At 39.6% G+C, this 27054-nt stretch overlaps 1 protein-coding gene across 9 annotated transcripts in view; it reads right to left on the reverse strand.

Annotated features, from left to right (window-relative positions):
- The window catches only part of LOC103175802 (LIM domain-binding protein 2), a 261273-nt gene that overhangs the window by 52535 nt on the left and 181684 nt on the right, over positions 1-27054 (reverse strand). The gene's annotated exons all lie outside the window — the stretch shown is intronic.

The following is a 27054-nucleotide window of genomic DNA, read 5'->3' on the forward strand; positions in this document are numbered from 1 at the left end:
AGCCGTATAATGAGAATGGGGGCATTTTAAATTGGATATTTAAAGACGTGCAGTTAAGAATTACAATAATTTGACAGCTGTTGATGTGGTTATAGTACATTAGAACTACTGGAGAGAGGACAGAATTTGACAGTCACATTGTTATTAATGATCGATGCACATATACATATTAAAAGGCTGCTGTCTGACTCGTGTCAGTTGTTAGAAGGGGAAAAAAGTACACAGGGATGATCATTGTCTTCATTCACCCTTCTCCCTCTTACATGCGTCTGCGTTGACACCCCTGCTGTCTGTACCATGACCTGCCTCAGCTGCTGTCAACACAGCTCCTCATCACTGACTGGCAGCCTACTTTACATGGTGGCTTTGCACAGACGTTTCCTCCCTCCAGAGTGAGGGCAATCTGTAAATTCCCATTACTTCTTCTCCTCACTCCCCGAAGTTACTACCTTGCACCAATTGAATGAGAGGCCAGAGAAGGTAACTGCTTCCCTGCCCCCCCCCCCCCAGTCAAGTAATTCTGATTTGGTCAGCAACAGATGTGCAAGAGTGGCCCTCCGATGGATTTTCTCACTGATTTCCCCTTAGCTTTGTGGGGAAGCACCCAACCTCGCCTTATCACAACCCTACAGCTCAGACGAGGGTCTCAGCAATGTGGAGATGGGGGATCCCAAGTGCAAACGTATGGTCCTACAATCTGGTTTGCAAATACATTGCTGGTTTCCAGCCGGTAGTTTCCTATTAGAGCTAGCATCTTTATTCCTTTTTCCTTATACTAACATGACTACAGGAACACTACACTAAATCCTGAAGGTATCTGATCTTTTTAAGTACATCGTTGCTCGGTGCAGTGGGACATGGTAAATGTCGGGCTGATGGGTTTAGAGCTGCGATGCAGCTGAGGTGCCTTTCTTATGATGAGATGTTAAACTGAGGTCTCTTCCTCTGTTGGTCCTGATGGATGATAAAGATCTCATGCCACTTTCTCCGGAAGCTCCATCTTCCTGTCCAATGCTGTCCCTAGTAACATTCCTATCCTGCAGCCTACTCCCCTGGGGCTTCTCAATGTAAATGAGATGTGTGATCTCAAAGGCACACCAGATTAAATACCATCAAAACAATTTAAACCAGTGGATTTAAACCATTAATACATTTTTAAAATGGTGAGTTTTTTTTTATTGTTAGTGTCCTAAATCTACTGAATAATTGCAGAAATAAATAAGAAATAACCAAAAAAACTTAAGATAGGAACAATTAATGTAATGCAGATACAGACTGTCCCGACTGGATTAAGGCATTCTCAGTGGTGTTCTATGGATACAGGTCAGACTTTGTCAGGTCTTTTTCATGTTAATCTTGTCTTTTTTAGCACAGAAATGTGACCAAACCCACAGGGAGGCTATTAAATTGGCAGACTAACAATCCTAGCTGTATGAACCTGACTGCACTTAATGAATGCACAGGAGATATTCACCACCAACACGTGGCTGGATTCAGATGCTGATAACACAGTCTACAACATGAAACAAGGGTGATCGAAATTCACAGTGGATTCCCAAGCTATTTCAGCACCAGCACAAAGGCAATGTTGCTGCTCATATCTTCACAAAATTAACGGGATGGTCCTATGTGGCACTTGTAACACAGAGACTAATCGCTTCTCACTTAAAATTAAATTGTGGAAGTCAAAATGGTGATGATTGCTTGTCACACACCTTAACAATGTACAATGTCACCTTAGAACTAAATTCCATGGAATGCATTGCATGCAGTAATTCTCCTAGCCCTATTCATTTGTATGGGTATCGGATTAGCATCTGGCTTGTCTGTGACGCACTCCCTCCACAGTCAAAGGGCCTGTTGAAACTTACTGTATGGGCATACGCATGGAAGAACTACAACTTGAGTGAGATACTGGTGGAACCCGGTGTCACCATCTTCAGGAGGGGAGAGGGAAAACAAAGTACATCTTGCAGCCCAAGCCTTTATTAGTTTGCTTTTGCTTTAAGTGAAATCAGACAATGTTGTTTGTTGTAAAAAGTGCAGTCAAAGCTGGCGTGGTAGTTATTTCATTCTGAAAGTTGAAAGGAATGTTGCTGTGCTGTTTACAGTTGTGATTTTGCTATGATGCAGCATAGCATGTTTTCCCATTGGATTTTTTTTGTAAACCGAGGCCTCTGTGTCCATGACTTGCTGAAAGAAATACTCAAGAGATGAGATTAGCAATTGCTATTTCACTAAATATGGAAAAGAACATATGCTTCTCAAGTAATGTGTATCCATACACACAATCTACAAATAATTAGCATTGTGTTAATTAGTTACATGAATTTATGTCACCTTCTAAAAGTATATCCTCAGAGTCCTCAGGAAAGATGCCAGCAATTCGAGCCAACGCATGTTAAATTTCACTTCAGGTTAACAAACGTACTTTGACTAGAGTAATGCTACATAAACATGTGGCAGCTGGGACTGGAGAGGCAGATTGACTAATATGAAGCACTGACTACGAAATTAATGCTGACAGTGCAAATCTGACAGGAACAGATATTCAAAAATTAGTCTTTTTTCCTGCCTGAAGGGACAAGTTGCACAAAAAATACATTAGGCAGTTCCACGCTGCAGAAATATTTGTCAATGGATGAGTTGGGTTGTCATTTTTTCAGATGTCAAGAATGGAAACCTAATAGTCTTGTGTTCTGTGAAAAATGAAACAGTTTGAAACCGTAAGCAAATAATATACATCTTTCACACACATAAAAATAATATCTGGATACATTTGGCAGTAATGTAAAGTTCAAAAGTTCAAATCCCTCTTGACTGCCATTGAAGCTCAGTCGCCCGCAACAGACAAGTTCCTTCAGCTCTCAGGTAAACAGGTCGAGCAATGAATGACAATAGAGAGTCCTATCTGAGGGGTGCGGGGGGATCACTATGGCTAGCTCAGCCTCGCAGACAAATTCTTCTGGTTGCTGTTCACATAATACACCCCCACCTGAGCAGACTGATCACAAGATAGGTTTGAGTGAAGAAGAAAGCCTGTTCGCCATTTAATCACATCTCTCTAGAATGCCCACAACACCATCCATTCATCACAGCATCAAACTGTTTTTTAAATGAGTTCTGTGTCCTGACATCTACTACCATTCCTAGCAAAATTGCTTGTTATCCAGTTATCCTCTATGTTAAAAACAAATTCCATCCTGAATGCATCTGTCCTGAAATTACCCTTTACAACCCTGAACAATCTTCCAACATGAAAGGCGCTATATAAAAGTAATTTTGTTGTTGTTTTTGTTGTTGAAACAATCCCTATCGTTCTGCTGCTTAACACATCTGAAAGTATTGTTCTGGGTTAACTTTCTCAATCCCTTTGTTAGCAGAAGACCTGTAGCTGACCTGTCAGCAAACCACCCCTAAATCAACCTAAGCCATGTGGTCTTAGAGGCTGTGAAATTAATAGGAAATAATGAACATTTGGGAGTGATTACAAAGGCAGTAATTTAATCATGGGGGAAAGGGGAGGTTCACAATTTAGGTCTCAACTTTACTCATTTGGTGACACTCTCCCCTCTGGGGCAGAAGAGGGTTCAAGCAGGCCTTGAATTTATAAACTTGGCTGAATCTTGAATGCAGTACTGGGGTAGTGTTGGTGGTGCCATATTTCAGATGACACGTTAAACAGAGGTCTCATCTTCTATTTCAATCCTCATTAAAGATGCTATTCAACTATTCAGAAAATGGGGATGTTTTATTCTGTTGCGCCTTTTTAGGCTGACATTAAAAATATCCAGTGACAATACAATCCATTGCCTTAGTATATTATGTACAAAAACGCAGTCACTACACTCTATGAATGCTGTAAAGCACTTTGAGACGTCCCCTTGACGTGAAAGGCATGATATGAAAAATTACAAATCGCGGTTGGAATAATTCAAAAGTAATCAATTGGTTACAATCAACTGAATTGGTGGCTAAAGGATTAATAAAGCAAATAAATATATGTACAAAATAATTAATCACTGCAATTTTCACTAAAAAAGTAGTACAATATCTATGTGGCAAATATATTTTAAGAATCAGAGGCTTAGGTTTTCATAAATGGGCATGCGATAATATAATCCTTCCATTTGATATAGTGCCTTATCACGTCTTCTAGATGTCTCAAAATGCTTCACAGAATACAATGATACAACTGCACATTTTATAAAGGAGATAGTAACTCCATTAAAATTTATAAACTGTGCTGAGAGCAGAAATCTCTTTCCACAAATGCTTCAGCGAACGAGGCACGATTATCGGGATGACACAAAAGCTTTATTTGTGTTAGTAGTGTTGAAGATGGAAACATCCCTAAGGAATATTAGCCATCACATAAATACGGAGTTATGTTCTTGCATTTTCTCTTCTCTCAGACAAAAACTTCTTTCTCCCCTCTTATTTTAGGCATCTTGATGGATTTCCATTGCTGGTTGATGAATTGGTGCACTGTTGTTCAGTTTAATGTTCGGTTTAATGTACTGCTTGACTTTCATGTCTTGCCATGTAAATTTCACTCAATTGTTCTTTGATGAATGTAGAACACACAAAAGCCAACAAGATAATTTACTGAGAAAGCTGTTTTGTGTAAAATACATGAGCAAATCACTGTATTCAGCACATCTCTCCTTGTCAGTGATTATCTGTTTTGCAATGTTACTACTTGGTCGGTGACTTTTTCTCAAGATAGATTTTTTTAAGAAAACAGTGCAATAACCTAGTTTGAATGCCTGCATTCTGTTGCCATTATAGCAAACCACTAAAAAAAAATTATCAGGCAGGTTTTTGATACACGCAGAAACCAAACACCACGCTTAAGAATCTAAAAACCAAAGTAATGAGAGTTCCACGTAGATATATTTTCCTTTATTCTGCGAATTATATCTATTTTTCACTGTAACCCAGTGGAAGAATAAATGCCCCTTAAAGAGATTTTGCCTTTAACATTAGTACCACTTCCTCCTCTACCCATGCCCCCAACATTCTGCATGAACTTCTGCAACCCAAGGTGGCTATTGATACAGAAATTCCAGTTCAACTCCATTCACCCAAAGGTGGTACAGAAATTGGCTTAAGCTCCATTTCACAATAAAATTGAGCAGTCAAATGTCTCCTATAAAATATTCCGAACTCAAAGGAACAAAAAAGGAAAATGTTAAAGCTTGGTAACTGAAATGTAACCGTTTGGTGCAGGAGGACGGAGGCTCTCTGTGAGTAAACACATGGGTGCAGGAAAATTATCCATTTATCTTTGCTGCCTTATCCAAACAATGTTTGATAAGTGGGTGAAGCTCCTCCTGTGGCTTCCAAGTAATTGAGTTAACAGGCTGAAGACAAATCTGTGTAATACCACCCAGCGGTGTCCAACCTTTATGGTCGGCCAACAAAATTAATTTTCTTGATTGAATATTTCTTGATTTGTGCCATAAATCAACAAAATTCAATCAAGTGAAATTTGGAAACGCATTGATTAATTGAACACGAACTAACCTAGACTAATGCGAATGCTTGGAGGGGGGGGAGGGGGGGGACGTGGAGGAGCTTCTTGACGGCCCACCACTGCTTTACATGGAAGCGCTCTCTTAACTCACTGGCAGCAGCAGGTGCCTCAGCTATAACTATCAAGCCTCAGTCTGTTTGACAACAGTTTTTAATAAGGTTTTGTTTTCATTCGTCACAAGCAAGTGGCTGGGTAGTTGGCATTTTCTGTTTAGTAACCTACCTGCTTTCTTAGATAAATGTAGTGACACCTATGCCCCACCTCAGATTTGTGTGTGAGGGAGTGTAATGTAACGGATGGGGCTGAGCACAGTCTGTCAAACAAAAAGTAGCTGAATGGCAAGTAACTTACATGCCTGGGGTGTGTCAACCTGGCTCAGTGGCAGCGCTCTCGCATCTGAGTCAGAAGCTTGTGGGTTCAAGCCCCACTCTGGGGCTTGGAATCACAAATCTAAGCTGACACTTCAATGCAATGTTGGAATGTGTTGCATTAATGAGACATCTGCTTGTTCAGGTGGATATTAGAGATTCCACGGCCCTATTGAAATTGAGAATAGAGAATTCACTTTACAGTATTTCCTGTGAAGCTCTTTGAGACATCTTGACAATGTAATAAAGACACTATGCCAAATGCAAGGATTATTATTATTATATGCCAATTTTTACCAATAATCACAATAGATTTTGTCACACTGTTGGAATATTGTGCTTTACGGCCTTTTTCTTATTTTTCGGTCTTCTGAACGTCCATTTGGGAATAGTGCAAAACAGACAGCTTTCTATATTCAGTACCAGAAGTCACAAGTAGTGGATCAGGTTCAGTGTGGCAAATACTGCAAATTAGACCACAATGTAGAAACAAGCTCCATGTGGTAGGAGATTTCAATCTAAATATAGGTATTGCAAAAGTCAATACAACAAGCTGAACGCATGCAGTGACATCAGGATGCCTAAGCATTAGGTCGTTGTTGAACTGCAGTAATTTGCTATATCTAAGATTGTGGAAGAGGAGCACAACTGCAGCCTAGCGATACAATGCAATTGTAGGTGCTGACTGCAAGTACAGTTCAGATAACATGGTCTAGTTTAGTCATTATAGGTTTGGAGGTACTTTCCCATTAGCAAACATAATGACCCAGGAACCACACTGCTTTGCAAATCTCACTGTAATAGTGAATATATATTGTAAGATTTATATTACTGCCACCTGAAGCTGAAATACATTGCTAAGAGTGTACTTTGTTTATTTTTTAATTAAAAAATGGTATGCAGTGATTCAATATCTTGCTCAGTAATCTGGAGCGATAAAACTACAGTGGGTGTAAATGGCTTGTCAAAAATTCTCATAGCCTGATACATACTGGTTTAGCAGGTAAAGTGTTTAACTCTGAATCTGAATGTCTGTGTCACAAAAGCAGAGTTCCAGGTAATGTTCCATGTAATGAGTTCAGGCAGAGGAATCATTGTGGAGAGAGCTTTGCAGCTAGGATTTCACACAGATGTTTTGAATTGACTCAGATTTTCCTTTTGAGGCCTGAGTTATACCCACCAACTCTTCAAGTGATGCTCCAGACCTAATAGCACAGTGGACTGACAGGGCAACAAATATCTCAAGTGTTGTAGGAGATGGACTCTGGCAAGTAATTTCTCATCCACATCGGGTCGACTGTCCTGTATGTCATCAGCTTGTTCTATGCCCAGGAGCAAAAGATTTGTCAGCTAAAACTTGGCAAATAGATCGACAACTTCCTATCATTTCAGATATAAGCGTGCTAGAGCTCTGAAGTTGTCAACAGCGACAAAAAAGGGCTAACATTTCCTAGGAAAATTTATTCAAGCAATATTGTGAAATCGTGAAAAGATCCTAAAGATAATTATGATGCGGAAAAATGCTAGTCTTTGTAAAAAAAAATCTTTTTGAGATATTGTGGCTGGAGACCTGTAGTTCAGTGGTAGAGTGCTCGCCTTGCAAGCAAGACACCTGGGTTCAATTCCAGGCAGGGCAAAACCTTCCTTACTCCACACGCCCAATAATAATCCCTCCAAAACAAAGCAATAATAAATTGGTCATTTCAATCCACGACTGTTTGTGGGACACTGCTGTGCGCAATTGGCTGCCGCATTTCGCCCACAAAATATACAGTCAATTCACTTTACAGCATATTCTTTGAGGCACTTTGAGACGTCGAGAAGATATGAAAAGAGCTATATCAAATGTAAGAATTATTGTTATTATTATAGAAAATAACATTTTAAGTTATTGTATTCATATCAAGGTATTGAAGATACATTTTTAATTTTATGTGTACTTAAATTCTCTCCCTTCCTTTTCTGAATGTAGGCAAGAGATTCTCTTTCCATTCCACTAGACTATGGCTCCAGAGATACTGGGCACCCTCTGGAACCTCACCCAAATAAAACACATACTGGACCCAGAGATGGAGAAGCCTAACACTTGTGGATAGGAAGAGATGTCATGAGTGGTCCAGAGTGAAGACAACAATGGATGAGCCTTTACAGTGAGTGTTGGTGGGCTATTCGATGATCGCCATCATAGCACACACTATTTGTGTCCCACCTTCAATGCGCACCTTCCATCAGGGGCCACCTGACAGTGATCAGGAGTAGATACCCCAGGGAAGGAGATGTTGAGGTCAATTTCAGTACCCCAACTACAGCATCTCAGCACAGAACTTGCTACCTTTCATGCAATACCCTGTCGAAGGATCTGAAAATCAACTCTTAATAGTGACAGTCATCAATGTAGGTGCTCTCAAACCATGATGATTCTGATTTTGTCCAGTTTATCTGGGGAAAACTCACTTATAAATTAAGTGAATAATTTAACTGCGATGCCCAAATCATTTTCTCAGAAAGAGTGCCAAGGGTTCTTCCCACCTGTTAATCTTGCAATCCAGAGCAGTGGGAAGCTTCCCAGATAGTGGTTGCAAATGCAAATCCCCAAGCCTTGGCTCTCGTCAACCTGTTTGTAATCCCTCCCAAGATTAGGTGGTCAGGTCCTTCCCAGCAGACAATGAACAATCCATTAAGACAAATGGATATTTCCATTCGTATTTAGAACTCTCAGTACTGTAGTTTGGTTTGAATTCTCTTAAGCATGGTAATGGGACTTCAGCTGACCAAAGAACTAATGAAAAATAGCTTCTAAAGACATGCTTATTATAGTTCAGGAAACTTTGCTAATCATTAAATATAAAATCCAGTTCAACAATCTTAAAATGAACTTAGAAATCAAAAACTCATGTAAATGATTATGAGGAAGGGAGGTAAAGTCTGGATACTGATTCTATACTTACATTTTATTAAATGCATTTTGTTAAACCTAATATCAATGTTCATTCATGGAGTCCTTTAGCTCAGTGGTTGGAGCACTTGCCTCGCAAGCGAGTGACCTAGTTTTGATTCCCAGCAAGGCAAAATGTTAGGCATGCTTGCTTACTCCACACGTCTCTGTTTACCTCGCAATAAGTAGGAACCTGGTTATTAGTCAATTGGCGGATCGCTTTTCTGGGGGTAATAACGCCTTCAAAAAAATAATAATAATAAATTGGTCCCTCAATCCACGACTGTTTGTGGCACACTACTGTGCGCAATTGGCTGACGCATTTTGCTCACAAAATATACAGGCAATTCACTTTACAGTATATTCTGTGAAGAGCTTTGAGACATCCTGAAGACATGATAAGGCGCTATATCAAATGCAAGGATTATTATTATCATTATTATTCAGTTATGTAGGCTAAACACAAATCTGGGTGACTTCAAAATGAATGGGGACCCAGGCACTAGAGATTTGCACTAGAACCGTGCTCCTGGAACCAGGTGGTTGTAGGAGCAGGACGATTCGTAGCTGCTGCAGTTTAAATGGGAAGTGGCCTCCCTCTCTGCAATATAAATGCAGCATTACGATGTTGAACAAGTTGCAAAGTTTAAAGGTTTGGTTAAAAGCAATTACATAATTGAATTTGGAAGGATTCTGCCGTCAGGGGAATTGGTGATTTGATTGAGAGATTTTAAAGAACCAGTTGCAGATTTCATCTCTAGTACCATAGGAGCAAATCTTTCTTTTTTTGAAAAAAATCAGTTCAGTTCTGAAAGATACACTTGATTCTTGAAATAGAGGAGTCTCACACCATCAGATTGGACTAAATGTCATGAATAGTCCAGATTGAAATTAAATGACCACTGATCCAAGATGCTTCTCGGATTAGACGGACATTATTTTAGTGATGCTGTCACAGAGAAATGAGAGGCAATTGCATTGCATGGCTGATGGTACATCTCAGATTGACGTGGAGTGCCCATGCGGCTTGCATTAATATGTGCTTGAAACTTATACAATTTAAGATAGTGCATCAATTATATCTGACTCCCTTTGGGCTACATACAAAAAAATGCAAATCATGAATATAAATACTTGTTTCTGTTATGGAGACTTAGCAGGGGGAGGGGAGAGGAGGAAGAAGGGAGAGGGAATCATCTCCATATGTAGTGCGAGTGGCCAGTTGTCACTTTATTCTTGGATAATGTTTCAGGCTACTCAAATTTTTTTTGTATCTCGGCAAATTTTAAAGCAGCTGAAATTGAGCGAGGATTTGGATGTGGGGATGAATAAAATCACGAAGGTCAGTATAACTCCTGGCAGGCTGTTATTAAACTGGATTCCAGCAAAGAAAAGCAAGGACATAATTGTTGTTCAAGGAAAGGATGATTTTTAAAAAACAAATATTAATAGACAGAATCAAATTTCACCTTGACAGAAGCCAGCTTTCCCTCTTCCCAGATATTTTGTACAACCATGGGAAGGTATATGAAGCCAGCCAACTGTCAGGCTGTCTCACTAAAGATATTGAAAATACATTGTTCCCTATTTGTTTATAAACTTCACCACAGCTGTGTTTGTCTGTAATTGAATAGCCTGATATCATGCTCTGGAAGAATTGTAATGCTATCTGCAGAATCCTGTAGTTCCAATTTGGCTATGTGTTATTGCCAATCAAGGTCATAAACAGGATGCAACCACAATGCTGTGTGATTAGTGCAACAATTCTCACACAGAGACCATGAAGACTAGTCCGTCAAATAACAACAGTTTTCCAGGATCTGGATTCTTCATGATTTGGTGAAGTGGGTGGGGGAGCGAGGAGGAATCCTAATTAGAAGCCAACTGTCCATTTACCTTGCAAATGCGTCCCTGAGTTCACAAGTTAAGCACCTTTGCTGTGCATTTTGTCCTGCTTTATATCTCCCGCTCGTTCCTCCTCACCATCAGTGGGTGAGCTTTCAGCCACTTTGTCCCAACTGTCTTGTACTTTTTTCCCCAATCGCTCTGTTTTCCTCCCTCCCTCTCTGCTTTCAAAACCTGCCAACAACCTTTCTCTTCAATCCATCTTTGGCTTTCTTCCCCACCCACCACCACGCCCCCATATCCCTCCCTTGAGTTGAGCTTGAGTTACCATTCTGACTTTGACAAACTTTGGGGTGTTCTCCTACATGAAAGGCACTATATCAGGATTATTGATGTTTTACCATCCACTATTTAATTCCCTATCATCCCCTACTCCTAACCCCGATCATCTTCTGTCCATTACCCTGATCACCATAAGTCAAACAGTTACACCGTTGAGACCATTGAGTTGGGACAGAAAGTTTTATTACTGTAGTGCATGTCAGCTCATTATCGTTTGAATCCTATATTTCTGTCTTTTCTCCAGAACCTTAAGTGTACTTGTTTCCTATTTCCCTTTAAACACCTTAATTAATTCTGCATCGATTGCCTTCTAGGGCAGTGCATTCCACATATGGAATAAGTTACCAGGAAAGGCTACTGAAGTAAATGCCATAAATGGGTTCAAGAAACAGTTAGCAGGTTTCTCGAAAAAGTGGGATATGTATAAGTTAGGAGCTGTTGTTTAGTAATTATGAATAAATACATGGAGATAAATCCAAACCTGCTAGCCTTATGCATTTAAACAGCTTTTACCTGTTTCTAAAATGTCCCATGTTCATGCTTTCTACGACACTATGTGTCAATTGCAGCATTTTAACTAAAATCTGCACCCTAGATAGTTATGGTATATCTGACTTTCACTGAGTAAGTGGTGTAAAACGGAGAAAATAGATATTAAAGGTTTAAAATCTCAAGATATCAATTTAAAATCACTTGTTAAAATGCACCTTGAAAAAAGTTTCTGATCAAGTTTCAGTTCTACTATTGACCACTGGTACAACTGAAACATGTAAAGAATTGCACCCTTGAAATTGTCCTGCAGTGCTCAGAAAAAATGGATAAGGTCTGGTTCACATCATGAAATGCTGAATGTGTTTTCTCCTCCAACTGTCTACTCTGAACTGGTTTCACGGCACGGTCTTTGCAATAAAAATTAATTCTCTCCGTCCCCTGGAAAAAAAAGCTGTCATTTCATAAGAAACCACATTAATTAATTTAGTGAGATACTTCCATCAGCATTTTATTTGCTTTTGTTATAAAAGAGCCAATTGCGAGAGTGTACGTGTGAACGTGCATTTTTTTTACCATATTCTGCAAACCAATGGCAAATAAACTACACGCACTATTCATCTTTCGTCCGTCTTAAGACAATGGTTTCTTCTGTGCAGCTGTGCTTCGAATCCTGCCCCAGGTCGTACCACAGCCTTACTGTGGAGAAGCTGGCATTAGCTCAGCAGACTCACAGAGCATGATTTGTCTGACTTATCTTTTTTTGGTTGGTTAATATAAAGAAAAAAAGTATGGCAGCTCGCAAGAACCCTCCACACCTCCCCGAGTGTCCAGCATTATACAGTGAATTCAACAACAAACAACAACGATCACATAGTATCCATCAAGTACAATAATAGTAGATGATTGCAGGTTCAAGTAGTGCAGCTGTTGCTGTCCTGTCATTTCCCACATTAGGTGTCTGGAAATAAATTGTCACTATAGTAACTACCCAAACACGCGTCTGCATCTTTGCAGCGACCCGAATTTTAAAGAATAGCTTAAACAAATAAATATCAACGTTTCAGTTCTTGCAAAAAAATGGTGAAAACGGCAAAAAAATTGTTGAATTTCAAACTTAATTCCTAAAACTAGACTTTCTGTGATAATGATTTGGCTTATTACATCCTAAATGGCACACAATGGAATCCGAGATATATTGATCTCTGAATATAGTGATCCTTTCAATGCTTCCTCCTAATAGGATAACTGGTTCATATGTAAAATGTGCCAGTATTTGTTTTGTATCCGTTTCCCCATGAGGTGCGAACAGATTTTTATTGTTCACCGTCTAACCTGATAGCTGGACCCATCCACCTCACGTCAGCCTCACAGGCGCGAACAATGGAACTGATGTACAACTTAACAGATGGGGAGGCACTGCAACTCAAATTAAATCGGGCCTTCCTCACTTGCGGAATATACTCACATTGTTACAATCTATCGCAGGATTTGATGACTCCAACATGCAATAAAATGTACGTGTTGAGCAACTTGTTTTTCAATTGATTGAAATATTTTTGTTTTCTTACCCTACTATGTGTAAAGTCCTTTTAATGGATCCAGCATATCACGAACCTACCCCATCAACCATGTTCGGAACAAACAGGAGGAAGGGAAAGAGCACTGGGTTGAACCACAGTTTAATAATGAAGGTGCTGCTTGTGATTTACACAAGCGTGTGTAACACTGTGATCTTTCTTCATTTTTAAAACGCATGAGCTTTCATTTGAGTGGGTGACAGTGCATTTTATATCTAAACGTGTTTTATTTCCATTTAAATTCCTAGGCATTTAGCACAGGGTCAAAATGCATTTTTTAAAAATATATATTCTCAAATCCTTCTTCTGGGGACAAGGGAAAATTCATGAGGTTTAGATCACATGATGAAACCCCAAATGTGTTTTTTTGTCACTGAAAAGCTACTGTCAGGATAGCCATTTGCAAACATTTGCTGCTCAGAATTATGCTCTGTCTTAACACACAAGCAAAGTTGCATATTGTTGTTTGCTTGCATAGCATTTGTGGGAGGGTATATATTTATACAAGGAATCTCTCCACGTTATTTTCTATATTTAGGATTTCAATCAAATGTCAATAGTCAACAACAACAAATTGCATTTATACAGTGGCCTTCACGTCAGGCAGTTTCTCCAAGTACTTAATATCTGATGACGATCCGAGGGGAGGAAAGAGGTGACCATAAGCATGGTCGATGAGGAAGGTCTTAATTTTTCATCCATATTTACACATTAGCCTGGTTTGCCAAAGATAAGTATGGGACATTTCTAGCACTTGCTTGCCCTATGTTCCGATACGAAGTATAGCCATGTGTCAGCAGCTCCTTTCTGTTTCAGTATCGTGAGAACACCTCATTCTTCATTCTACTTTCACTGGGATTAGGAAGATAACAGCTCACTAAACACCTTGACTATGAACAAAGTGCTTAGAAATGTGAAGAGACTTTCCTCTAGGAAAAGTCCATTTAACTCATGCTGACTCGCAAGAATTTGGTTCTGTGGGTTGATGGCAGCATAAATGGGGTTTCCCTGTAGGAGCAGTACTTTTTTATCCTGAGGCACTCCTTCCACCATCAAGGCTGTCATTTGGAATACCATTATTGGAAAAAAACATCTCTGAGACGCTACCCAGTGTGGAGGGTGGGTGGAGGATAAGTGCATGTTGTTGTTGTTATTGTCTTTTAGTCAATCAACAAATATTTCCAAATGGTTTCAGGGGGAAGAAGAATACCGAGAAGTTAAGTGTCTTTACATTACATTTTAAGATAAAAAAAAGTATAAAAGTTACAGGTAGAAAAAAAGCAACATTAGAGTATGAAAAAGAAAAACACAAAAGGGGAAGAAAGAATATTGTCAAAAGAGACAAGAAAATAAGTTGTATTATTTGATTTAAGCTGTTTTAAAAACTTTTGCTATTTTTGTGGTTAATATTACTAAAGAAAAGCTGCTCCTGACCTTTTAGTGGCATAATTACTCAATGTTAGTGCTTAATAGTGTTATAGTGGAACTGGAAATGTATAAAACGAGCCAGCGCAGGAGAGTGCATATCCCATTCCAGACACAGGGACGTTTCCATACATAATAATAATAATAATAATAATAATCCTTGCATTTGATATTGAGCCTGATTACATTTTTGAGATGGCTCAGCCACTGTTAAGCGCTTGTAGATGCTACCCTACGTGGAGGGTGCTATATAAGTGCAAGTTATTGTTGTTGTTGTTGAGACATCTCAAAGCGCTTCACAGGATATACTGTAAAGTAGATTGACTGTGCATTTTGTGGGTAAAATACATATGTCGGTTTTTCTGGTCTGGATTCTCTTAAGCATGATGATAGGTTTCCACATGCATCAGACAGCAAGGCTGACCAAAGAAAAATCATTCAAATTTACCCACAACCTTAAATTAATTGTTCTTAAGACACCGCCTGTACAAATTAGTTACTGTATTTGCCTGCATAACATTCACTTCATAACTCATTTTTAAAGCACCTCAAGGTGATAGCTTTTAGTGAAAGGCGCTGCATAAATGCAAATTACTGTTGTTGTAGAGGTTTTGATTTCCAAAAACTATTTTTAATAGTATGCAGTTGTTTAAAGCCATAATAAAGTAAATACAACAACAACTTGCATTTATAAAGTGCCCCTCAAATAGAGTAGTGTCCCAGAGCGCTTGATACAAATACACCCTTCGCAGATACAGAATGGTGCATTTGCCTGAGAACAGTGTTACAAAAGCGGCAGCTGTTCAATGAGGTAACCATCATCAGTTCAATCTTGTTGAGCAAAATGTTTCAACATTTGTAGAATGTACGATGCAAACTAAGTGCAACTTACATAGATTTTACTGACCTTCAAGTTCATGTAGTGGTAGCAGGAAATCTGCTCGGATAAAATATATTTATCTGAATTCCATACTGCAGAACAAAATAATAAATCTTGCCTTTGATACAGCGGCTTATCATGTCTTCGCTATGTCTCTACATAGTATTACCTGGTTGACATGCTTGTCCCACAAATGACAATTTAGCTCCTTGTAATATTCAGGGTCACTTGAAAATATACAGATATGTTATTAAAGTAGACCAAGTGCAGTGAATAAATTGAATGTTTGACAACAACAAAGAGATTCAAGAACTGTGATTTTACTGAAACCAATGCATTTGTTCTATAATTATAATGGGAGACCTTGCATTGAAAATTGTTGCATTCCTGAAGTCTAACCTATATGTAACAGCAAGCAATTCTTAGCAAATAATAATTCATCACTAAAATCCTACCATGCTTGTTTATTTTCTGGGTTGGCACCCCAGTGCAGAACTCAGATCGTTGCTGAGTAGGTGGCAGCTTAACTAAACCACCGATGTTTCACAATAGCAATGGGAAAAATGACCAAATTGAATCTTGTTTTTTTTTGATAAATTTGGGTGTGGAACAAATATTTGTCAGAGTATAGGGACAATTCTTCCAAAAATAGTGCCGTGCAAATAACGTCCACCTGAACCACAAAGAACAGGCAAACATGAATTTGAACACAACATTCCCCCTAGTACTGCCCTCGCTCTCTACACCTATTTTTTTCTGGGTAGGAAGAATATGCAACATAATTACGCAGTTCATTACGGATTTTGTTCTCACATACACATCTCTAGCTTCAGACTCCTTCCTGTGTAACTAATTTTATTGGATATGCTAGAGAGTAAATAAATTGAGTGTTGGACTAGATTATGAGCTCAAGGCACTAATCTCTGACCCAGAGGTGAGAATGCTACGAATTGAGCTAATCCGACCACTTCAATATTAGGATAGTTAGAATTCGTCTGCCGGAAACACAAAACTACCACTGTTAGGTGTAAAATCTAAAACACAATTAAAAGTTGTTTGTATTAAAAAGATGAAGAAATGCATCAATTACAATTAAAATCCACTTCTGCATAGCAGCACTTGTAAAAATACATATATTCACCAACATGATTAAATAACAGATTATTTTTTACCCCAGCAAGCTAACAACAAAATGCATCCAATTTATATTCAGAACATCTCTGCAGTGCTTTTCTCCTGATTAGTGTGTGGGTCCATTTATTTAAACACTCCTGCAATTAATTTATTTCCAATTTCTGTCTGAGAAAATTAAAGCAGGACATAAAGGTACCAGAAATCAATTTATTCTGTTCAAAGTAAAAGCCCAGGTATGTTAGAAAGATAGCTGGCCAGTGCACCGTAGATCAAAGCAGAGAACGGATCTGTACTGTGCTGGGAACAACTCTGAACAAACTAGAAACAGCGAGTAAAAAGATCAGTCTGGGAGCAGCTCTCTGCAAAATAATTAGTTACCCAGAGACACATGTCTGTATTTATTAAAATATTTATTAATACCGGATAGGCAAATTGTGCTTTAATTAAGCCAGGGGGAATTCAGCCTCATAGAACTACAGCAACAATAAATGAAGGATCTAATATTTCCAAGCCCTCGCTCTCACCTTCTATTTTTTTCTAGGTAGTAAGAATACCCATCGTAATTACGCAGTTCATTACGCATTTTGTTCTCACATACACAACTCTGCAGCTTCAGACTCCTTCTTGTGTAACTAATTTTATTGGACATGCTAGACAGTAAAAATGTCTAAAGCTTTGCAGTACATGCCACTCTATTTTTAATTTGTTTTTTACTTTTTCTTTCTTGCAGCTTCCCCAGCTGCACACTGTTCTCCTAGTGAGCAAGACAGAGGTGGTAGGGAGGGAGGGGGATGTTTGCTCCCAGGTATCTCCGTTTCGCCCACAAAATATACAGTCAATCCACTATAGTCATTCCTGTGAAACCCTTTGACATGTCTCAAACAATGTTATAAGGGTTATATCAAATGCAAGGAATATTATTATTATTATTATTATTATCGTCTGCCATCCTAACTCCTGAATCAGTCTGAAGGGGAGTAGGAGAGTGAATGAGAGCAGCACAGAATAATTCATCCTTGATCTCTCCTCAATCTCTCTATAAAGGAAATGCCCGATCACGAGAGAGGTGTGAATGAGGAAGGCCCTTTGGTTCATTTAATCGCATGCTTCTATAATATCCATTTTATAGGCACTGCCCACTGTAACTCCCCCACCCAAACCACATTGGTAATATCAGAAAGTGAAGATTGTCAGATGTGAAGAATGCCACATTCTTCATCCTGATCCTTTGACATGTTTGTCTCTTATTGTGATACTCTGATTTAACCTTAACATCTTCATATCAGACTGGCCTTGTGAGAGGTTCAATAGGACAACACTTCAGTGCGTTTTCACAAAATGTATCTTTGTGAAGCTATTCTGCAGCTATTGGTAAGCATAAAAGCTGCGCACNAAAAAAATTTGGTCGACAATTGGGATAATTCTGTATAAGAGATTGGAATCCAAAAGTCTGCTGCTGATTTTCCTTTCGATCCACACACATAGCATCTCTGCCGCATTGAGAAATAGTACAGCTGGGCTGCTTCTGCCCACAGGGTTTAGAGAAAATATTTGTGTTTGTTTGTGTGCGTGCTCGAGAAAGTGTACTTGGTTGTGTGTGAGAGAGCATATGAGGAACTGTGCACATGTGCCTGTGTGTAACAATACTGTGAGAGAACATGTGCACACTTGTGGGTGTGAGAACCTGCATGTTCATATGTGTCAGATAACAACTAACGTCTCCAACAACTGCATGGTCAACAGCTAATTTTGTTGCTCCATCAACAAAATGAATTAAATGAATAGAAATATTACCCACAAAACATATTTTGACACTGAATTTGACCTCACTGCAGAATGAGCTGCTACTCTGTTTATTGGGGGGGGGGGGGGGGGGGGGATTCACAAGATATTGCTCAAAGCCTATTTCTAGTGCAAATGCAAATATTTTAATGATGGATTAGCGCACGGTCGTGCAGCTTCATAACAGACTCAGACTCCACATCTTTCAAAATGGCAGTTTTCTGGAATAGAACGGCCATTGTCAGTACAGCTGGGTCAATCCTTTCATATGCATAAAACTGAAGCACTTGGCAAATTAATAATAACCCTTACATTTGATACGTCACCTTTCACGTCAGGAGGATGTCTCAAAGCCTTGACTAGAGGATTCACTGTAAAGTGGGGGGAATGTATACTTGGCAAAAGCAGCAGCCAAATTGTGCACAGCAATGTCCCACAAACAGCCATGAAGTGAATGACCAATTTTATTTATCACCGGGAGAAACTCCCTTCTCTTCGTTGAATAGTGGAAGAGATCTTTAAGTCCACCACAAATCCTTGGTTTAAGATTTTATCTGAAGGACAGAACCTCTAACAGTGAGTCACCCTCCCAGCACTGCTAGACTTTGACTTCAATGTCCTGACCTGAGGCTTGAACTCATAACCCGCTGACTCAAAGGTGAGAGTGCGAGCAACTGAGCCAGGCTGGCACCAATTGCAGAAGTATATTCTTATTTTTTGGCAAGTACTATTTATCCTTTAACTGGGTGGGAATTTTACTTTTTCATTGCGAATCAGACATTCTGCCAACATACTTGAACAATTCATGTGCTGGAAAGTCTCCAAAGTACATCATCACTCATTCATGCAGGAGGCTTTAGGAAAGAAAATGAATATTTCCACACATTCCAGACAAGGCATCATGGTTTCTGAAGCATTCTCCCCATTTTCTAGCCCAGTTTTGCGGTATCCCATTTAAGCTTCAAGTCGACAAAAGTATCTGTTTTTTTCCTTACGATATAACAAACTTAGACAAAGCCTATGGAACCTCAGTGCAAGAGAGATAAACAGGCTGAGTGGAGTACTTAAACATGGTTATCATGGCTAATCCGCTCTCACTTTCAGGGGAATTGAGCACTACAAAAAAAACTACTCCTGCACATTAGCTTTGTTTGATTAAGGATTATTTTAAGCAATAACCAAGTAAAAAAAAGTGTGTCGTTATCACAGGGTTCAGCACATCAGGAGTCATTTTAATAGCAGCAGAGTCGAAAGAGATAAAGTGATAAAATAAGAAGTGACTATACAGTTTTAAGATATTGCAGACAGAGCAAGAACCCAATGATTTAATGCTGGTGTAGGCAGAATCTGAATGCTTTAATTAGCTCAAGGGCATAAACAGTGACTTTTCCAGAAAGTTAAGTTCTTAAGACTTGGGACTCCACAGGAGGCATTCACTAGTACATTCACTAACTAATCAATGAACAAAAACAAACCCAGTATGGATACAAAACTTTTTAAAAAATACTAGTTCATTGATACCTCCTGTAGTTTGCAGGAAAAGTGTAGTATTCCAAACCTAATCCTTTCCACAGTGGACAACAAATGTATCAGTGATACAGACAGCTGTGTGCACTGGTGTAGTGTCAACTTCAGGATTACAGGGTGAAAAATGATGCAATAAACCTACAAAAAGGAGCATCCAAAGTGTAATCTAAAAAAAGGCAAAATGTACACAAAAAAATGAGATTCAGTGCAATTCAGAGCACATCACGGTAATTAAAGAAAAGTGATCTTACGTGTGTGAACATATGTGTGTGCGCGTGTGCATGCGGGAATGGAATTTTAATCCTCTCTCTGTTTTCACATGGGGCAATTCGTTTTTGTCCTCAGGATTTACAGAACCCAAATTCTTACTCCAGATATATAATCCACTGCTGTTCTCTGCACCATATAAACATATTGACAAGAGCTGTGGAGAAGAAATGTCATGAAGGCTATGTGTTCGCATCCCTTTTAATGCAGTCTTAACCTTTTACCCTCTCACCCAAACAGCAAAGCATCTTCTGAAGAGAATGTATTTCAAATAAAGAAAAGATCTCCTGGTGATGACAAAGATGTTCAACTATATAATCCACAGGCTTTGAGGTGATGGATTTGAGGTATCAGTTATTAACAAACATTAAATATCATAACCTATCCTCGTAGGGAAATGACGCACTTAGCGAGCTTTTAAATTGCAGACTGTGAATGAAGTTAGATGCGTCTGTTTGAAGAAAACTGGAAGAAAAACATGACTTTGAGGTTATAACCGAGAGCAAGTCAGTTTAATATCTCACATTTCTTCAATTCCTTTTATTGTGTGGTTGCCTGACTCGATCAAGAATATTCACCAAAGGAACAAACTGCATCACCTTTGTGTGACAGATGTATTCTGTTCAAGCACATCATATTTCTCAGTTCATGTTATTTTGGGGACTTGTTCCAAGGTCAATTGATGTCACTAATAAATGCTCCAACTCATACCCAAGGTGCCAGATTCTCTGTATACCGAGACTGTTAACAATAATAATCAGAATACTTGCATTTGATACAATGTCTTATCATGTTCAAGCATTTTAAAGCACTTGACAGAGGTTTCCATACAGTGTACTGATTGTGCATTTATACACAGCAGCCAATTTGCACACAGTAATGTCCCAGGACACTGCCTTGTATGTGGGACATGGCTGTGCGCAAACTGGCTTCTCCAGGAAAGCAGCCAATTTGTGAGAGATCCCTTTCTCTTTTTAAATAACACCATGGAATCTTTAATGCCCATTACAATTACAAGACCAGAAGATGCAGACAGGACCTCAATTTAATGTCTCATCTATGGCACAGGAACTCTGAAATGTAGTACTCCCCCAAAACTGTATTGAAATGTCAACCTAAACTCTGTGCTCAACGAGTTGAATCTGACATGGGTCTTGAACTCCCAGCCTTCTCACTCGGAGGTGTGAGTCCTACCAACTGAGCCAGATTGAGACCTTTTCCTGCTAGTGAGGTACCACTACACATCAGCTCGATTGCATTATTTTATTCTTGTTGCCAATGTTGTGGAGTCCTGTAGCTCAGTGGTTAGAGCACTCGCTTTGCAAGCGAGAGACCTGAGTTCAATTCCAGGCAGAGTGAAACCTTGGGCAAGTTTCCTTACTCCACACAGAGCCTAATAATAATCCCTCCAAAACCAAAAACAATAATAAATTGGTCATTTTCAATCTACGACTGTTAGTGGGACATTGCTGTGCGCAATTGGCTGCTGCGTTCGCCCACAAATATACAGTCAATTCACTTGACAGTATATTCTGTGAAGCGCTTTGGGACGTCCTCCTGACGTGAAAAGCGCTATATCAAATGCAAGGATTATTATTATTATTATAATAAAAATTAAAAATAATTTTCATAATAAATCTAATAAACTCCATTGTTTGCCAACAAAATAGTCACCTCACTAGACAACAATTAGCATTGAGTGATGCGATAAGGTGCTGTAAAAATACAAGTTTTTTCATTTGCATGCTCTTGGATATAAATTATGAGTTGACTAGAAGGCAAAGAAAATAGTGGAAATAATCATTTTGCTCAACAAATATGTTTCAGATCTGCTACTCTCACCAAAAAATGTATGTTAAAAGCGAGTATAGAACTTAACATGGAAAGAACTGAGAAGGAGCAAAAATTAACATTTCTTTCAATGATACATCCTGCATAATGTGACATCATCACCTTCTTATTCCCAAAACATTGACAATGAAACTTCTGCCAGACAGACAGATATTACACGAGTGCAATATACTACAGTCAGTTTTTTTTCAAATTACAAGACCAGAAGTTCGGTTCAAATGAAGAAGGCATTTCAGTCAATTTTCCTGGTCTAACTGGTCTGGAGAAGGCAAGAGGGCCACTTCGATTGCGTATTTCCTGGTATATATACAAAAGGGAAGTAAAGGGAATAAAGGAAGATTGTACAGGGAAAGGAGAGGGGTGAGCATTGGGTTCAGAACAAGACTGTACAGAGAAAAGTAGAAGAGACTTAGAAGAGTTAAGAGGGAACTGGAAAGAGACATAGCAGCAAATGCAAAACGTAGCATCAAACAATTCTATATTAATATTACAAGAGTATAGGATTGTAGTCAGGGAAGACATTAAAACCCCGAGAGTCCCAAGAGGGGATTAAAGGGAAAATGAACAGGGGGACAGCAAACCTATTAAATGACTAGAAAGAATTCCTGCTTGTGCCCCTTCCAGGATCGCAACACTTTCCGTAGCAGCATTGAGCAAACAGTGCGAGAGGCCTAGGGCCTCGCTCACTGTGTGTACAGGTCTATAGCGGGAGGGGGGGGTGGCGATTGTAGCAGATTCCATGTAAAAAGTGCAGCTGCACTTTTCTATTGGCCCAGGCTATAAGAAACGATTAGATAAGATAGGGCTCTTCAATCCTGGAAAGAGCTGTCTCAGAGGAATAACACTTTGGATGAGATTGAAAGAGCAAATGCAGAACCATACTTTTGGATGCACCGAGACAGCAGAACAAGAAGACCCAAGTTTAGGGTAGCAAAGGGCAATTTCAGGACAGACATGATTGGCACAATGATATACTCACTTCTGAAGGCTATGTGAAAACACAACTGTGATCTTTCCATTTTCTACAACATGAGTTGTTCAGATTTGTTGTTCTTAAAACGTAAATCCCCTATTCCACAGATTTATCAAAGCAGAAACTAGATGTCATCAATATGTCACATTGTTCTATTGAATTTATGTACAGCTTTGCGAGCAATAAATAACTAAACTAACTGGGTGGCAGGTGCTTGGTAGTGCAATGTGCTCAGTTTTCATTCTTATAATTCTGTTATCACATTGATTTAACCACATTGTTTAAACAGAGGATTTGAAAGGCTAGTGGTTAAGTACTTGGTGGCAAAGGTGCTGCCCACTGTGTTATAAGAAGCTGATGTTTAAATTAAAACTAAGCTAGCACCATGACAGTGAGCATCTTTGAACTCCAGCAGCATTGTCTTAAATCCAACTTATTGCAGTCATTTGACTTCATTTAACAGACCAAGTCCTGATTCTACCCTATAAATCTTAGCCAACACCAACACTGTGCTTTCATACTATCAGGTTACTGGGTTATAAATCAAGGGTAATCTATTAATAGAGTCCTGGACCCTGATGATGGAAAGCAGGCTTTGAAATGCACTAATTCCCATTAAATCTAGTGGCTGTTTTACCACTTCTCAGCCGAGCTGCTACAAGGAGTGCCTTGAGGTAGACAATATTGGAAGAAAGGCTTTTTGCAGAGAGAGGATCAATCTCGTCTTCAAATGCATGTTTCCCATCAACTATCAGAAAGTAATTGACGTCAGCCTGAAGAAATACATGGTCTGGACTATGCTACCCTTTTGCTGTTCAAGGAAGCGTATAAATCAGTAATAATGGGGAATAAATTGCAGTAATTCCTTAATAAAGAATCTGTGTTGTGCAGAGTTTCAACAGAATTTCTGTGGAAACTCTAATGGGATTCCTGATTAACAAATCCAGTTCAGAAATATCAAATTAGGGGCAGCCCGATGGTGCAGTGGATATAATTTTACAGACCAGGAGCTCACTGGTTCAAATCAGTGCTGAGTTTGCTGGTCGGAGCTGGGTAAGGTAGGGGAAAAATAGTCAGGGTTCCTGCTCCGAGGCCCTCAATAGCATTGCTAGCCAATCCTTTTGGTTGGTCAACAAAATACATTTTCTTGCTTGAACACTTCTTGATTTTTGCCGTAAATTAAGAAATATTCAATCAAGAAAAACCTGAAAACACACAAAGGATCGAACATGGATCACCTACACTAGTGCAAATGTTCGCGGGGCAGCTTCTTGACAACCCATGGGCTATAGTTTAGCCAACACCGCTCTACAGCTTCTTCTACGGCTAGTGCTTGTGTGTGGCACACTGGTCAGGAGAGGGTTAGGCTCAACTGTGACAACCTCGACAATTGAGTGGTCTGATGATACTCGAGGTCTCAGGGATCGAGACCGGCAGGTAGCGCCAGGGCTGAGATCTCGGGGATTGGGACTAGCAGCGGAGACTGGTCGGTGAGTGAAAATCGTTGGGAATCATGACCATCAATGGATTCAGGCGAAGAGACGTCATTTCAAAATCTCCTGCCTGAACCAATGGCTAAAACTCCCCGCGTGAGGTCATTTCTGCCCGCCAGTTTTGAATTGCTGGAATTGGGTCTATTACAGTCTTTACTATTACCTCCTTCCCTTCCTCTCTCTTTCACTGTGTTATTTTCCAATTTAGGCAACTGGTAAATAACACAATGAGTGTCCTGCCTCCTCTCCCCCCTCTGCACTGTCTCCTCTAGCCCCCGCTGTCTTCTCTAGCCTCCGCTGTCTCCATACCTGTGGGCTGACTATGCCCCAGTTATCGCTTTGCCTCCAGTCTCAACGTCCGCATGTTTGCTGCCACCCCCGACCCGAGCTGCTTTCCCCCAAAATGCCCCTATCCCTGTCCTCTACCCTGCTTCACTGCCATTGACCACTTGGGCAAAGTACCAAAGGGAAACCTATGAACCCAGACTGCAGCATGTGTGGCCAGAACAGGCATAGAGAGGTATTTACCAATGCGGAGAAAATCAGAGAAAAAAATTAATATTCATTTATTAAAAAAGATTAAAAGAAATACCACAAATTAGACACCATGATGTAGGTTCACAGCTTCTGTGATTATTCAATTTTAAACTCATTCTGAACGTTACTTAATTCCTTAAATATCAGCCTCATCAGAAATTAAATTAGTCTTTTCTATCCTAATTATGCTTTGTTAAGTTTCCACCTCTATTATAAAGGGCGCTTGAGCACAATAAAGAGCCATGGAGAATTGCAGTATTTTTGTGAATTTAAGAATTTGCAAATCTTAGAACAAAAATGGTGATTATATTTTGCAAAGGCACCAATTTACTGTTTGAATGCATTTAGTGATTCTCTGGTCTGCTGGTAAACTAACCTGGATATACAGAGGTTGTGATTTGATGCATTGTTCTGAACAATTTGGGTGCGAGATTATGAAGCCTTTGCTGGAACAGATGCAGTTTCCAGCGTGTCACGTGTTCTCTATTTGATTCCAGCATATTCTTTTCCTCTGCCTCGTTCAAAGTCGAGACTGTGGATGCATTGGGCAGGGCTTTGGTGAAAATTGATGGTAGGCTGAAACTGCCAACCTCTATTTCACATCTGACCTATGTCGGCCATTAGTAAGAGGTGACTGTCAACACCGATTGCTGGACTGATATTGAACCAAAGTCTCCGGAGGTGAAATGCCGCCATTCCTTCCGCACTTGTAGAACAAACTGCCCCTTTTCATTTTCTGATTTTCACTGATGTCTGTGCGCTGGTTTAGTTTTGTATAGAAGCTTCTGAAGTTGCTGTAACTGAATGCAGACAAGAGGCACTGCTGACAGAGGTGGATAAGATCACTGGAGGGATTTTTAGTTGCAGCCTGCTTTGGTTTTTACTGCTCTATAGTATATCATGGGAATCTGAGGTGACCCCATATGACCCTGCATCCTCATGAGGACATCACAATTCCGCCCAATGGTACCTTAAAAATGCGCAAAAGAAAGCACAGTCGCAGTGGTGCAAAACAGCAGAACGTAAGTGTATCAGGTTACATGGCATTGAGACTTGGGTTAGTGCGCAATGAGGGGCTGAGCAATCGATGTGAAAATATCAGCTGATCCCAGCACATTTCAACATTTTTGCCTTACATGGGAACAGACTGCGATACAGAGTGAACACTGACCGTGAGCAGGATGGTTGAATAGCAGATTTCCTCTTAAGATTGAAAAACAGCATTTCAGTGTGAAATCGCCAGTGTCAATGCTGCTAATGGAGCGATTGTGATAGCTTTGATTAAGTATGACTCATTTTACTAAATGATTCATTTTTCTTCAGCAAACGTCCAAATCAAAATAATAGCAGCAAATACAGAACTCTCAGTTTCCAAGCTTAACAGTCACTCGGTATTACCATAGAGTGTACTGTCACTATGGGGTAAAGGCTGCACCTTTTCATAACCCGTTCCCTTGTGTTAATTACCACAAGACGAATGTGTTAAGAAATATCACAAACACTTACTATTTCCTGAATAAGAACAGGCTGTGTGCATTCAGTGACCTTACCACATGTGGCATAGCAATACCTACCCCTCAATCCTAGTCTTTGATCAAAGATACTCAAATCTGCAAATTGATTCAGTCAGTTTCCTCTTTGAGACAGCATTCAAATAACAATCTGTGATATTAAAATACTTTAACATTTTGGACTGTGCAATTTTGCCGGTCCTGGAAGGAACTCCCTCCCCCAGCAGCTGGAATGTAGAGTTCAACAGAGCAAGAACCATGAAACCTTTAATTGTTGGAGGTACAAAGAATGGGCAGATAACCAGAGAAACTGCAGCAGAGACTGTTGCCTCGAGAGTTGACCGGCTAAATTATCTTCTGAATATTATGTAATTCATGCTGCTCAAGCCGGCAGCTTAATCACCAGTGATGAAGGGAGACGGAGTAAATGGCAGAACAGTTCTGGCAGCTTGTAAATTGACCTGTACTTTCTGATGATAAGATGAGGTGCAATTCAATATAGTGAAAACTGTGGTTGAAGCAGACACATTGAACTCCATTCGTTTTACTCAATTTATTTCTGCTGCAACATTCACC

Source organism: Callorhinchus milii, unplaced genomic scaffold (assembly GCF_018977255.1).
Source record: "Callorhinchus milii isolate IMCB2004 unplaced genomic scaffold, IMCB_Cmil_1.0 Scaffold1, whole genome shotgun sequence".
Classification (NCBI taxonomy): domain Eukaryota; kingdom Metazoa; phylum Chordata; class Chondrichthyes; order Chimaeriformes; family Callorhinchidae; genus Callorhinchus; species Callorhinchus milii.